This window comes from Notamacropus eugenii, chromosome 7 (assembly GCF_028372415.1).
Source record: "Notamacropus eugenii isolate mMacEug1 chromosome 7, mMacEug1.pri_v2, whole genome shotgun sequence".
In the NCBI taxonomy this organism is placed as follows: Eukaryota; Metazoa; Chordata; class Mammalia; order Diprotodontia; family Macropodidae; genus Notamacropus; species Notamacropus eugenii.
The window spans coordinates 28,874,446-28,889,259 of record NC_092878.1 but is presented as its reverse complement, the minus strand read 5'-3'; the positions used below and the strand labels follow the sequence as shown (position 1 = coordinate 28,889,259).

The following is a 14,814-nucleotide window of genomic DNA, read 5'->3' as shown; positions in this document are numbered from 1 at the left end:
TCCTTTCCCTCCAACTACCAGTTCTGTAATGAACACACATACAAAATAGCAAAGAAACCCATTTATTCAAATAGCAAAACAGAAATCAAAGGAAATATACATAGGAGAATATATATCAGTCAATATAGGGTGTAGAAGTTCTCCCACTGGAAGAAAGATAATTCAGTTCAACCAAGAGTCCTAGATCTCACTCAAGAGGAAAGTCCCCAAAGTCTGTAGAGTAGAAAGCTGGGAACAGGATAATAATTGAGATTACCAGCTCCTCTCATGTCTGTCCAGAATCCTTTCCTTCAGAAACCTGAAATGATGTTGTCCTCTTCTATCTTCCCTCTTGAAGATGGAAAACCAAATCACCTGAAGCAACTTGAAATCTTGAAGAGAACAGGACAACTGGGCCAGAACTAAGTAGCTCCCCTCTCTTCCATTCTGGCCAACTCTGCTCTGATCCTGACACAGACATAGGACATTGATCTCCACCAATAAGGAAAAAGTGCCATACCAATAGACTTTGGCACTGGGATTGCACATATACCTGATAAATAGGAAATAATCAAAGGAAAGCCATTAGAATTAAGGGGGATTGGGAAAGGCTGCCTACAGAAGATAGGATTTTAGCGGGACTTGAAGGAAGATAGGGGTACCAAGAGGTAGATATGAGGAGGGAGAGCGTCCCCAGGGAAGGCAGACAACCAAAGAGAATGCCTGGAACTAAGAGATGGAGTACCTTGTTCAAGGAAAAGGAAGGAGGCTAGTGTCACTGGATCAAAAAGTATTGTGGGTGGTGGGATAGAAGATGTAAGAAGATTGGAAAGGTGGGGAGGACTAGGTTATGAAGGACTTTCGATGCCAAACAGATAATTGATTCTGGAGATGATAGGAAGCCACTGGAATTTATTGAGTGAGTGAGTGTGGGGGGGGGGGAGGGATGTAACATGGTCAGATCTCTGCTTTAGGAAAATCACTTTGGTGGTTGAATGGAGGATGGGTTGGAGTGTGAAGAGACTTGTAGTAGGTAGACCAATGAGCAGGTTACAGCAAAAATCCAGATGTGAGAAGATGAGGGATTGCACTGAGGTGGTAGAAGCATTAGAATAGAGAAGGGGGCATATTTGAGAGATGTTGCAAAGGTGAAATCAACAAGTCTTGACAATGAATTGGGAACTGAGAGTGAATCATAATAAGGAGTAGAAGGTGACACCCAGGTTTTAAGCCTGTGGTTTAGGAGGATGACAAAGAGAAGAAAATATAAAGGATATAAAGAATAAAAAGAAAAAAAGGATGTTTAACAACGTCAAAGGCTTCAGAAAGGTCAAGAAGGTTAAAGAATGAGAAAAGATCATTGGATTTAGCAATTAAGAGATCAGTGGTAACTTTGGAAAGAGCAGGTCAAAAGATAAGGTCAAAAGTCAGATTGGAGACAATTAAGAAGAGAGTGAAAAGAGAGGAAGTGGAGAACCTATTGGGGGCAGCTGGATGGTGCATTGGGGAAGTAGCCCAAGGCAGGGATTAAAGACAAGTGAGAGTAGGGAAGGCAAAGGTAGCAATCTGCTGGAATAGAATGGGACCACCTATGCAGGAAGAGAGTTTGGTGTGGCAAGAAGGGCCACCTCTTCCTGTGAAATAGGATTAAAAGAGGAGATAATGGCAGAAGTTATGAGTGAGATGAGAAGAAGGGGAGAAGAGGGAGTTCTTGGTGAATGGCCTCATTTTTTCCAGTAAAATATGAAAATTCTCAGCTGAGGGGGCAGAGTCAATATAGTATAGAGAAACCAGGAAGTTGCCTGAGCTCTCCCTATCTTCTTTTGGAAACAACATTAAGTTCTAAAAGAATTTTGGAGTTATGGAATCCACAAAAAGATGGAGTAAAACAATTTTCTAGCTCAAAATAACTTAAAAGGACTTCATAAAAGGTCTATCTCACTTAGGTCTATCTCACATAATCACTGAATGGCCTTTACTTTTCTCTAAGTGAGTACCTGAAATGTCCTTACCCTAAAAAGGTCAAGGTCTCCCATTACATCCTGGGCCATCTCCAGTCATCCTGATGAATATCTGGTCACTGGATCCAGATGGCTCAGGAAGAGAAAGTGAGACTGGTGATCTTGCATAGCCCTCTCTCCCTCAAAACAAAGTTTAGTGCAAGCCATGTCATCATTTTTCTGATGTCATGGTCTTCTTCAAAAACAAAGGAACACAACGACAATCTCACTTAGATAAAAGAAGAACACAACCCAGTGCAGCCAGTGTCCTGGCAAGCCAGTGGGAATCTCTTAGCCACACCACAGACCAACAACTGAGGTCTGGAAGTTCTGGCTCAGCAGACCAGAGGCATAGCAAGTCAGCTGTGAGGCCTCCAGTCCTACTACAGCAGGAAAACTGCCAGCCCCCAAACCCAGGGCACAACAGGCACAACTAGACTGGGCTACATGTAAGGTTAATGGTGAGTGGGGAGAAGTGTTAAAGGGTCTTCCCTGTCCATGAATAGGCCTCAGACACCTTTTGTCAATTTCTAGTGAGGCACAGGGGTAATGCCCTCCAGCCCTGAAAAGAGTATATATACTCTAAGATAAGGTTTTGCTTTGGGGTTTATTTCTTTGAAGAAAGTTTGTGTGCCAAATGAGACTCTGGGCAGCTATTTTAAGAAACCCCTCAGACTTTGAAAACCCAGATGTTGGTGCTTCTCTCTCTCTGGTAATGATGTATATATGGTCTGTGGTCAGACATTGGAAGCTCTGTCTGTTGGTCTTTCTTTTTGTAATTTCTGCTCGTATTTTCTCTGAAGTTCAGGGTGCTAACTTTTTCCCCTGAACTAAGTGATCGATACATGTGCTTGATTAAAGTAGATTGTTGACCCTTCAAAAATTGCTTTTCTTTTAGAAAAGCAGATCTAAGAACCTATACAGCAGCCCCTTCTGTATGCCAGGGTTCTTGCTGATACACCACTCTACTGCAGTAAGCAAGCTGCCCACTCCAGAGGCCCCAGCACAGAAAGCTAGTGACCAGCCCCAGGCCTCCAGTGTAAGACACTTACGACAGTGCCACTTGTACCCAGGAGTAGAGTTTAACTTTTAAAGATGAGCAAAAAATAAAAAGAGCCCTAAGCAAAGAAAGATACTATGGCAATATGGAAGGTCCAAACACAAATTCAGAAAAGAACAACAATGTCAAAATGTCTACATACATTCAAAAGGGAATAAGAAATTCCTCTTAAAAGAGCTCAAAAAGTATTTTAAAAATCAGTTAACAGAGGTAGAAGAAAAATTGGGAAATAAGAGTATTGCAAGAGAACTATGAAAAAAGAGTCAACAATTTGGAAATGGAAGCACAAAAATTGACTAAAGAAAATAACTCCTTAAAAAATAGAATTGGCTAAATGAAAAAAAAAAACCACTGAAGAAAACAACTCCTTTAAAAGTAGAACTGACCAAGTGGAAAAGAAGGTACAAAAACTAATGAAAAAATAATTCCTCAAAGTTAGGTAAGTGAAAGCTAATGATTCTATGAGATCTCAAGAATCAGTCAAACAAAATTTAAAAAATGAAAAATAGAAGAAAATGTAAAATACCTCACAAGAAAAACAACTGACCTGGAAAATAGTTCCAGGAGAGATAATTTAAGAATTATTTGGCTAACTAAAAGCTGTGATCAAAAAAGAGCCTGGATAGCATCTTCCAAGAAATTATCAAGGAAAACTGCCCTGATATACTAAAACCAGAGAGTAAAATAGTCATTAAAAAATCCACTGATCACCTCCTCAAATGAAAATTATAAGAAATACTGTAGGCAAATGCCAGAACTATCAGGTCAAGCAGAAAATACTGCAAGCTTCCAGAAAGAAGCAATTCAAATATCAAGGAGTCACAGTCAGTATTACACAGGACTTAGCAGCTTCTACATTAAAGGATCAGAGGACTTGAAATATGATATTCCAGAAGGCAAAAGAGCTTGGATTACAATCAAGAGTCAATTACCCAGCAAAACTGAGCATAATCTTTCAGGAGAAAAGATTAAATAAATAAAATAGGGGACTTTCAAACTTTTCTGATGAAAAGACCAGAGCTGAACAGAAAATTTCATCTTCCAATACAAGATTCAAGAGAAGCATGAAACGGTAAACAGGAAAGAAAAAACAGCAACATTCATTAGGGTTAAACTGTTTACATACCTAAATGGGAAGATAACATACGCTCAGTTGGGTAGAGATATCTATCTTACCCTATAGACAGGTAGGAGAGGAAAGGGGAAAGAAAATGGAGGGAGGGGCTGATAGAAAAGATTGGGGAAGGTAGTGGTCAGAAGCAAAATGCTGCTGAGGAGGGACAAGGTGAAAAGAGAAAGAAAATTATAAAAAGGAGAAATAGATGTAGGGAAATACACAGTTAGTAATCATAACTGTGTATGAGAATGGGATGAACTCTCCTATAAAATGAAATGAATAACAGAGTGGAATAAAAACCAGAATCCTACAATATGTTGTTTACAAGAAACACATCTGAAGCAGAGTAACGCACAGAGTAAAGGTAAAAGGCAGGAGCAGAGTATATTATGCTTCAGCTGAAGTTAAAAAAAAAAAAAGCAGGGTTAGCTCTCCTAAAACCTTAAACCTTCTGTACTCTAATCTGGGACACCAATGGGGCCCTGCCTAAGGGGTCTTCTGGACCCTCCCAGCTTTAGAGCGATTATCAATAGTAACTGTTGTTATTTCCCTCCCAGCCTGATGTCTTTCTTGTTCTTGGCCTCATTATAGGGGCCATACCCTGGCTCCCTCTTAAACAGTCCTATTCAATGGATGGGCATTGCCTTACCCTAAGTGAATACCTGCCAAGACCTTGGCCTAAAGGGGCCAAGGTCTCCCAGTGCATCCTGGGTCATCTCCAGTCATCCTGATGAATTTCTGGTCACTGGATTCAGATGGCTCTGGAGGAGAAGTGAGGCTGGTGACCTGCACAGCCCTCCCTCACTCCAAACAAAGTCAAGTGCAAGTCATATCATCATTTCTCTGATGGCATGGTCTTCTTTGGCAATGAAGGATGAACACACACACACACACACACACACGCACACAAGCTGAACAAGTGGTATATGAATGTAATGGAATACTATTGTGCAATAGAAATGATGAGCAGGCAGATTTTCAGAAAAAATCTGGAAATGCTTAGATGAATGGATGAATGGATGCTCTGTGAAGTGAGCAGAACCAGAAGAACATTGTACTAAGCAGCAACACTGTGCAATGATCAACTATGATTGACTTAGCTCTTTTCAGCAATACAATGATCCAAGACAATTCCAAAAGACTCATGATGGAAAATGCTATCCACCTCCAGAGAAAGAGCTACGGAGTCTGAATGCAGATCAAAGCATACCATTTTCATTTTTGGGGTTTTTTTTGTGGCTTTTCCCTTTTGTTCTGTTTGTTCTTTTACAACATGACTAATATGGAAATACGTTTACATGATTGCACATGTATAACCTATAAGAGATTGCTTACCATCTTGGGGAGGGAGAAAAGATTTGAAACTCAAAATCTTATAAAAAATGAATGTTGAAAACTAGCTCTACATATAATCACAAAAAATAAAATTTACCCAAAAAAGAAAAAAATTCTCAGCTGAGAGAGTGGAGGTGGAGTCATAGGGCATTTGAGACAGGATGAAAAGGTTTAGAAGAGCTTCTGTGGTTGGCTAATAAGTGGATTAGGGAAAGGTAGACAGATTGCCCAGTAGCAATGAGGATTTAATTGAGTTCATGTAACATAAATTTGTAGTTGACTCAGTCCTCATGGTTTCATGATTTTCTCCAATTTTATTCAGCATTACATCTGTAGGAGCAAAGGTAGTAGATGTTGGGAGTAAACTAAGGGTAAGGCTTGGAAGGGTATAATCAAAGATATGATTGGGTATAAGGGACTCATAAGAAGAAGACAGTATAGAGTTAAACTGTTTCAGCAAGGGGTCAAGATGGGAAAGGAGAAGAGTATGGCTAGTTCAGAGATAATTGAAGCAAATTGAGAGGGTTTAAGGTTGTAGTATGGAAAAAGAACAGAGTTTGGTGTGGAAAGACTGAGGGAGGGAATTTCAGACAATCTGACATGGAGGTAGTGCTTTTGTGAATGATAGCAAGATCAAGGGTGGAGTTGGAGCCAAAGTGGTAGAGAGAGTTCCCATCCACACACTCTTTCAGATAGATCTAGAAAATAAACCAGATTGAATCCTGCTGGGATAATCCAGAAAAAATCAGCTCAGTTTAGCATAAGCAGACAGGAAGACCATGGATATTGGGGATAGGTTAGCCCAGGACCATGCCATGAGAAGCACTCTAGCTACCAGGAGGAGGCCGTGTACCACTAAAAGAAGTCTTAGATCCAAAACCATACCGGGACACTGTGAAATGGAAATACGTGTGAACTGGTAGCTTTGTCACATACTGCCTAACTTTGGTTTGAAGATTCAGAGTGGACTAAGAAGAAAATCTGCAGAAAGCTGTAGCTTTCCCAGGGAGGGAGACCCTGGGCTATATATGAAGAAAGAAAGAAGTTTAGAAGCCAGCAGAAACAACCCAGATGTAGAGCTTCATTTTCAATGTCTAGCCTAGCCTGTAGAGGAATAAGCAGGTTAGAAATCCTAGACCAAAGGGGGCCTTACAGTTCTACTCTGAGCCATCGAATTTTCTAGCTGGCTGATAGAGTTAAAGTCCAGAAGCAGTCTATTCTTGCTTAGACTCAAACCCAGGTCAGAAACTTGCAGAATTTAGACCAGGAGCCAACCATAGATTTTGCCCTGGATCTGACTACTTTGGGAGCATTAAAAGCTTTTGAGTCTACAGCCTGTCCCTGAGATCCGGAGATAACATAACATTCAGTACCTCAAGAAAGCAGCAACAGCACTAGCACAGAGCTTCCCTCCAAAAGTATGGCAGAGCCCTGCCCTAAAATCTAGTTTGAAGTCATGAAATACATTTAGAAAAAATGGGCAGACAAATAAACAAAAAGAACATAATGAGCTATTAAGGAGGCAGAGATGCTCAAGATACAAATGCAGAAGATGGGAATGACTCTAAAACATCTATAAGCAATGCCTTAGAGAAAAACACAGCTTGGGCACAAATTCAACTAGAATTCCTAGAAGAGATTAAGCAAGAGGTTTTGTTTTTTTCAAATAAGTGAGTTTCTAAAAATAAATGTAATTACAGCATTGAGGAAAAATTGGAAAAGAATTTAGAGCTATGGAAAAAGAATTAGAAAAGAAATAGCTTGGCACAAGAGGTATAAAACATTGAACAACAAACTCCCTGAAAATTCAAATGGACCAAATAGAAGCCAATTACTCCACGAGGCCACAGGAAATAGATAAGATATCTCATAGGAAAAAAAAACTGATGGGGACAACAAAGGAGAAAAAAACTGAAGAATCATTGGACTATTGGTGTTATGACCAAAAAATAAATACCTTAGGCATCATATTTAAAAAAATCTCAAAAGAAAACTGACTAGATCTCTTAGAACCAGAGGGCAAAGTAGAAATAGAAAGAATCACTGGTTACATCCTAAAAGAAACCCTAAAGTGAAAACTCCTAGGAATATCATAGCCAAAATGCAGAGCTTCCAGGTCAAAGAAAATTTGTTGCAAGAAACCAGAAATGAAGAATTCAAGTATAAGAGAGCCATAGTCAAGATCAAACACCATTTAGCAGCTGTTACCATAAAAAAACAAAGACCTTAGAATAAATATCCTATTCCAGAAGGCAAAGGATACAGACTTATAGGCAAGAATAACTTATCCAGAAAAACTGAGTATATTACAAGGTAAAAAATTGGCTTTTAATGAAATAGAGAACTTCTAAGCATTTTAAGAAGACTAGAGTTGTAAAGAAATATGAAGTAAATATAAGAGTGAATAGATACATAAAAAGATAGGCATGAATAAACAATGATAAAAGAGTAAACAAAAATAAACTGCTTACATTCATGTATGGGAAGATGACACACATGTCCCCTCTCATCCTTATTATCATTAGACTTCATAGAAAAAATGCAATTAGACAGGTCCAGAGAATGGCTCTGTCTTGTCTTGATCATAATAAAAGAATGGAAAGAGAAGGAAAGAGGAATACACTGGGCTGGAGGGAAGAAGGCAAAGGAAAGCTAGGAAAAATTATTTCACATAATTAGTGTCCAAGTAGAAATACATGCAAATAAGGAAAAAAGGTTATGGGGACAGTTAATACTTGACCTTCACTCTCATCTGAACTGATCAAAAGAAGAAAGAGTACCCAAACGACTGGGCAGAGAAATGCATTTTACTCAATAGGGAAATAGGGAAAGGGAAGAAGCTGGGAGGGAAAATTAGAGCTAAGTGACATGGTGCATAGAGTGCTGGTCTTAGAGTCAGAAAGACTCATCTTTCTGAGTTCAAATTTGGTCTCAGACACTTACTAGCTGTGTGACCGTGGGCAAATAACTTAACCTTGTTTGCCTCAGTTTCCTCATCTGTAAAATGAACTAGAGGAGGAAATGACAAAACACTCTACTCCAGTATCTTTGCCAAGAAAACCCCAAAAGGAGTCATGAAGAATGATATACAACTGAAAAAATGACAGAAGAACAACAAACAAAAGAAGAGATTAGTCCTAAGCAAAACAAATTTGAGTGATATACAAAAATATTTACAGCTCTTTTTGAGGTGGCAAAGAATGGAAATCTGAGAGGGCGCCCACAAATTGGGGAATAGATGAAGAAGTGACAGAATATATAAATGTGATAGAATTCTAATATGCTGAGCTCTAGGAATAATAACCAATTAGGATTCCAGAGGATTATTGATAGAGAGGTAAAAGACTCAGAATGCAGATGGAGACAAATATTTTTTAGGACATGGCCAATGTGGAAATTTGTTTTGATCGACTATGTATGTTTGCAACAGGTTTGGTTTTGTTGTTCTCAGTGGGACTTAAGGGTGAGTGGGGACAATTACAAGGCAAATCTTGGCCCTTTGAAACAATATATGCATATATAGAAGAAAACTCCAATCAATACAATGGCTAACCATAATTCCTGATGATGAATGATGAAACATGCTGTCCATCCCCTGACAGACTCTTGCAGTCTTGCAGACTGAGACATATATATGTATTTTAAGACATGATCAATGTGAAAATTTGTTTTACTTGACTATACATGTTTGTAATAGGGATTTTTGTTTTTCCTGCTTTCTCAAGTGAGGGTTGGGGAAGGAAGTGGGACAGAGAGAAGACTAATTTTTGTTTGAAAATAAAATTTAATTAAAAAAGAAGAATATGATCATCTTGAAGTGGGAATGAGGAATAGATTATGGAAAACGAATATGTTGAGGAAGTAGGAAGTTAAAGTATATATTATCAACATGTATATTGAAGTCCCCAGCATAAGGACAAGAGCTGGAGAGAAAATATTGTGTCAGTTAAAGAGGTAACATTGAAGATTGGAGGGGAGCATCTTTGAGGTCTGTGGGTAACAACTACCAGGCTTTTCATTAGATAGTAGATATGGATTGTATGGATTTCAAAGGAGGAGAGGTAGTAAGAGGAAAACCTGGAAGTGGCAATGGAAATCAAGGAGTATTCTAAGTCCTACACCTTGATCAGTCATTGGAATGAATTAAGGTGTAGCCAGTGCTAGAAACGGAAGTCAAGTCTCAGTTTGAGCAAGAATATGGAAGGAGTAGGAAAGGAAAATATTTAAGACAAAAACAAGTTACCTATATATGTATACACACACACACACACACACACACACACACACACACATATATATATATATATATATATATATATATATATATATATATATATATATATATATATATATATATGCACACACACAGATAGATAGATAGGGCATTCCAGAGGGCCCAGTGGAAGGGATAGGTAAAGTTTGTCTGGGATGTTGGGGTGGGTGGGTGGAGGGGCATGAGAATAAGGAATTTCATAATGGGGAATGGTTTGGATGATGACCTATAGGGGTTCAGAAGCACTGGTTTGTGGAGGGGTTGTTAATCATTAAGGGAAGAAATTAGATTTTTTAAAGTCAAGGCAGTAATGTTCTGAATAAAGATGGAGTCCTTTCACAGCCTTGGGCAATTCAGGCAAGGAGCGTAAGAACTTGGAGCAGGAGTGATTCAAGACTCCTCAGAAAAGAAGATATGGTTGAGACGTAGGAAAACAACCTCTCTTCTTCCACTGAGTTAGCACTATGCAAAAATTACTTTGTAATTAGTATGTGTATATATATATCTATATATATTTGTATGTATCTCTCAATGTACATTCATGTCAACCTCTCCTTCCTCTTTTCTGGGTTTTCATGCACTACTGTCTCCTATTTTTCTTGTCCGATCACTCATCTTCTTTTCTAGATCTGACTGCATTTTGAATGCTTAAATGCTTTGAACTGGTCATCTCAGAAGTATCTCAAACTCAGCATGTATAAAATAGAACTCATTATTCCCCCGCTCCCCCACCCCCAACCCATCCATCTTTGGAACTTTACTATCTATCAAGGGTGCCACTATCTTTCCATTTACCCAGGTTTGCAACTTTATTGTCATTCTCAGCTCTTCACTCTCAGTCATCTTGTATCCAAGCAGTTGCAACATCTTGTCATTTGTACTTCCACATTTCTCACATCCTATCCCTTCTCTCCCCTCACATAGTGCTCATCACCTCTCATTTGAGCTATCGAGTATCTTATTTGGTCTCCCTTACTAAAGTCTCTCCTCACTCTTATCTATCCTCCATATCACAACTAAAGTGATTTTCCAAAAATGCTGGTCTGATGATGTTACTCTCCTACTCAATAAACTCCAATGACTCCCTATTACTTCTAAGATCAAATATGAACTCTGGCATTTAAGTCTTTCACAACTTGCCCCCCACCTGCCTTTCTAGCTTTTTGTTTACTCCTTTCAGAAGAGTAATTTCAGTGTAGTCAAACTAGATTTCTTATTGTTTCCCATAGATGTCACTCTATCTCACATCATTTTGTGATTTTGTACTGGCTGTTTCTCTTACTGGAATACACACCCTCCTTACTTATTCCTTCTAGAATACCTTCTTCCTTTAAGAATCTACTCAAGCATCACCTCTCTGAAGCTTTTTCTCATACTATCGTAGTTTTGATGTATATGTACATGTGGGTGTATGCACACATTTCATTTTGTCTTTGTATCCCAAGCACATAGCACAGTACCTGGACTTAAGTGCTTTGTGATTAACTGAAGTACTGTGAGGCATTTAAAATTAGTTGGTGATACAACTTATTTCTGAGAAGACAGTACTCCCTTCTCACCTCTATCTCTTTGAAGTCCTATATTGTTTTAAAGTTCAGCTCAAATACCACTCAATACAGAACTTTCCAGATGTCTTCTTTCTTAACTGCTGGTATCCCCCCAAATTCCTTTGTATTTTGTATTTACTTTTAGGAGTACATGTTCTTTCTCCTGATAGAATGTAAACTTCTTGTGGGAAAGGACTGTTTTGTTTTTAGCTTTAAATCTCCAGCTCTTAATAAAAAAGTGTCTGGCCCATAGGTAGTCAGTTAATACATTCTTGGTGAACCTAGGCATCATCAATGACGAAAATTATTGGTTATGTCTAGGTTTCTTGGGTGCATATTTGCCCTTATTCTTCTTCAGAAATCCTTCGACTACAGTTCTACAATTAATCTTTAAAGCAATTCATCCTTTGCACGCATCCTTTCTTGGGTGTCAGGGGAATACAAACAGCATTTCCCATTGTGGATGAATATGGAGGACTTGGGATGTCTTAGATACTTAATTGGAAAAGTTTCTTAGAGACTTCTGGAAGGGGAATACGGTACACTGCAAGTTCACAGTTAAGTTTGGGAGAAGGGTCTGTCAGGTGATTTCACTGAAAATAGAAATCTCTGCCTAAGGAAAATTCGCTGTACTTGAGTCAATCTCTGACGACTCTTATAGAGTTGCCTGGGGACTGTGTTGTATTCCTCCGATTTTTGAAGAAGACCATGACATCAGAGACATGACTTGCACTTGACTTTGCTTTGAGTGAGGGAGCCCGGTGCAAGGTCATCAGCCTCACTTTCTGCTCCTGAGCCATCTGGATCCAGTGCATGGATGACTGGAGCCAGTCCAGGATGCAAAGGCAGACCTTGGCCTTTTTAGGTACTGACTTAGAGGGAGATAACGCCCCTTCAGTGAATAGGTCTCTTTAAGAAGTACTCGGGAAACGGCCACTTTAACGAGCCAAAGAACTAAATAACTAAATCTAGCGGGGAGGGAAAGAGCCACAGTCACTATTGATAATCATTTTAAGTTGGGGGGGGGGGGGAGGAAGAAGGGAGGTGAGAGAGGAGAGGGGGGAGACTATCCAAATTTACTTTTGGAGAGGAGATGGAAGGGGAGGGGGAGACCGAAGGGAGAAGATGAGCTGTTCCCCAGCTAGCTGAGTCCCCATTCAGGCAGTGCCTGGGGGCAAGTTACTTGGGCAAGGTCCCGGAACGTGTAACTGTTCAGAAGTTGAATTTGAACACACATCTTGTGTCCTCCAAGGTAAGTTCTCAATCCACTGCGCAAGCAACCTCTCGTACAATTAAGTAAATACTACAAAATACATATTGTGTGTATTCCAAGTTACTTGTTGGGAGGTGGAGGAGGGGGAAAAACTGCAGGTGATAAAAAATGCCTTGAGTGGATTTTCTTTTTGGGGGGGGGGTGAGAAGTGGGGGGGTAAGGAAGACCAGGGAAGACGTCTAAGGGTCCCCGAAGGGCTCTGCCTGGAGCCGGGGCCACGTTGGGGGCAGAGTCGGGCCAGGGAGCCAGGGGAGGAAGGCGGAGACACCTGTACAACAGGTGCTGAAAACAAACTTGGCGACTTCTGGCTCCTGCCTCCACCCGGCTCTGCTTACACGGAACTCCAGCCCGAAGACAGCGGCGCCTCGGACGGCGGGGTGCTCCTCCTCGCAGCTCCAGCTCCTTCCCGCTGGGCTCCCTTCCCAGGTACACTCTTCCCGGACCTCCTCACCCCGCCTCCGCCCCCTCGTTGTGCATTGTTCACGCTCGCATTTTTAAATAAAGCTTTCGGCTGCGCCTGGAAGGCTAAGGGAGAGAGGATAGCGGTGACCCAATGCGCGAGCGCAGGCGTGGCGGCTCGCGCATGCGCGGCGGCGGCGGCGGCGGCTGCGGGGCCCGGTTGGGAGAGAGGGTCCGGGAGCGGGCCACCGGACCCCACAAGGAGGTCAGGGCCGGGGTGGTGAGGTCCTCCTCGCCAGGGCCTCGGCGGCGCGATGGACTAAAGCAAGTAGAGTGTGAGTACTGAGGGGCCGGGCCGGGCCGGGCGGGCTGGCTGGGGGAGCGGCCCGGGGGCCTGCTCCCCTTGGGGGGCTCGCCAAGTCCCCAGCATCCCCGCCTACCTCCGGCCCGGCCGGGCCCCGGCTTACGGGCCTGGCTGGGCTGCTTCTGCCCCAGAGGTTCGGGTTTGGGGGGGATGGTGTTGGAAAGGCATCCTCTCCGAGTCTTGGCTTCTCCTGGAAACCCAGAGGTCCCCGAAGAGCCTGGGTTTTCCCTTCTGTCGCTGAGCCAAGAGGGGGGAGTCTGCTCTTTTAGGGTCATGACGTCGGACATTGGGACCTTGGAGGTCATCTAGTCCGACCTCCCTCATTTTACAGCGCCCCAGAGACTAAGAGATCGGTCTAAGGGGCAGCAGTTGGGACTCAGATGCAGGTCCTTCAACCTGGGCACCAAGTTGCTACCCATGTGTGTGGATACTAATGTCCTCTCTCACTATTCTGGATCTCAATTTATCTTTCGAGGAGTAATTCTCAGTATTTTGCACGTCGATTTTACACTTATCTTAGAATACTTTCACCATAGTTTCGTTTTAGGGTTGAGCTTCCTGGTTTGGAGATTTCATACGAGTCGGCCTTTTGGAAGAGTCCGCATAAATAAGTTTCCATAAGATCCTCTTGGGGAAACTCTTAAGTTTTAGTAAACTAATTACAAGAATTGGAATGGCCAGACAAATCAGCGTAGAGAAGTTTAAAGAAGACGACACATCCAGTGTAAAATCTTTCCTCCAAAAGGGATTGTTAGGCTAGGACTTGAATACATCTGTGCAAAATGAAAATATGAAAGTAATGGACTTCTAAATAGAGATACTTCTATGCAATTTTCAGTCTAGTCTCTTCTGCGTTTTAGCATGTAACCTTGTTGAGACTTTGATTTTGCTTGATTCTTAGGCGGTTGCGTGTCATTATAATGTGAGGTTACATTGTAAAGGTAAAAATGTAGGATACTCTTGACTCAATTTCCCATTGTGCTATTTCCTTTTTGAACGGGTTCATTATCAGACTGGCTATGGTAATCTGTGAATAATGTGGAACTTAGATATACTGTTGGCTGTTAAATATGACTTTTGTCTATAATCAGAGTTAAAGGAATTTTTCCTTATTAGTGGTTTTTTCCTAACTCCTCTACTCCTCTCTAGTTCTTCTGGCTCCATCTTATCTTTGTTTCTGGATGGGAAGTTTCAATTTGTACCCCATTGGCTGTCCTCACATTCCTGTAACTGCATTTCAATGTGATCCTTCCTGACTCTCAGTCCACTATGTCTATTATTTTTTCCATTTGAATGTAAACTTTTTGGTTTGAATTTGTATTCCTAGTGTTTAGCACTTCTAAACATTTTTCCATGTCATAAGTACTATTTCATTTAAATAATGAAGATTAAGAATTGGATAAACAGTTGTAGATCTGGAAAATAGAACCAAGAAAACAATGTTTTTTCATCTGTAAAGTGAGGGGC

At 40.9% G+C, this 14,814-nt stretch overlaps 1 protein-coding gene and 1 long non-coding RNA gene across 3 annotated transcripts in view; one reads left to right on the top strand and one right to left on the bottom strand.

Annotated features, from left to right (window-relative positions):
- Window positions 1-46: 46 nt before the first annotated feature.
- LOC140513248 (uncharacterized) lies at window positions 47-13,158 on the bottom strand. The gene is made up of 2 exons (XR_011970120.1): window positions 12,920-13,158; window positions 47-532 (listed from the first exon to the last, which is right to left on the bottom strand). It is a non-coding gene; the product is annotated as an uncharacterized lncRNA (long non-coding RNA).
- The window catches only part of ZNF106 (zinc finger protein 106), a 79,443-nt gene continuing 77,726 nt past the window's right edge, over window positions 13,098-14,814 (top strand). For both annotated transcript variants that reach the window (XM_072622759.1, XM_072622758.1), the window contains exon 1: window positions 13,098-13,318. The gene's annotated coding sequence lies outside the window, so the exon portion shown is untranslated. The remainder of the gene's footprint in view (window positions 13,319-14,814) is intronic.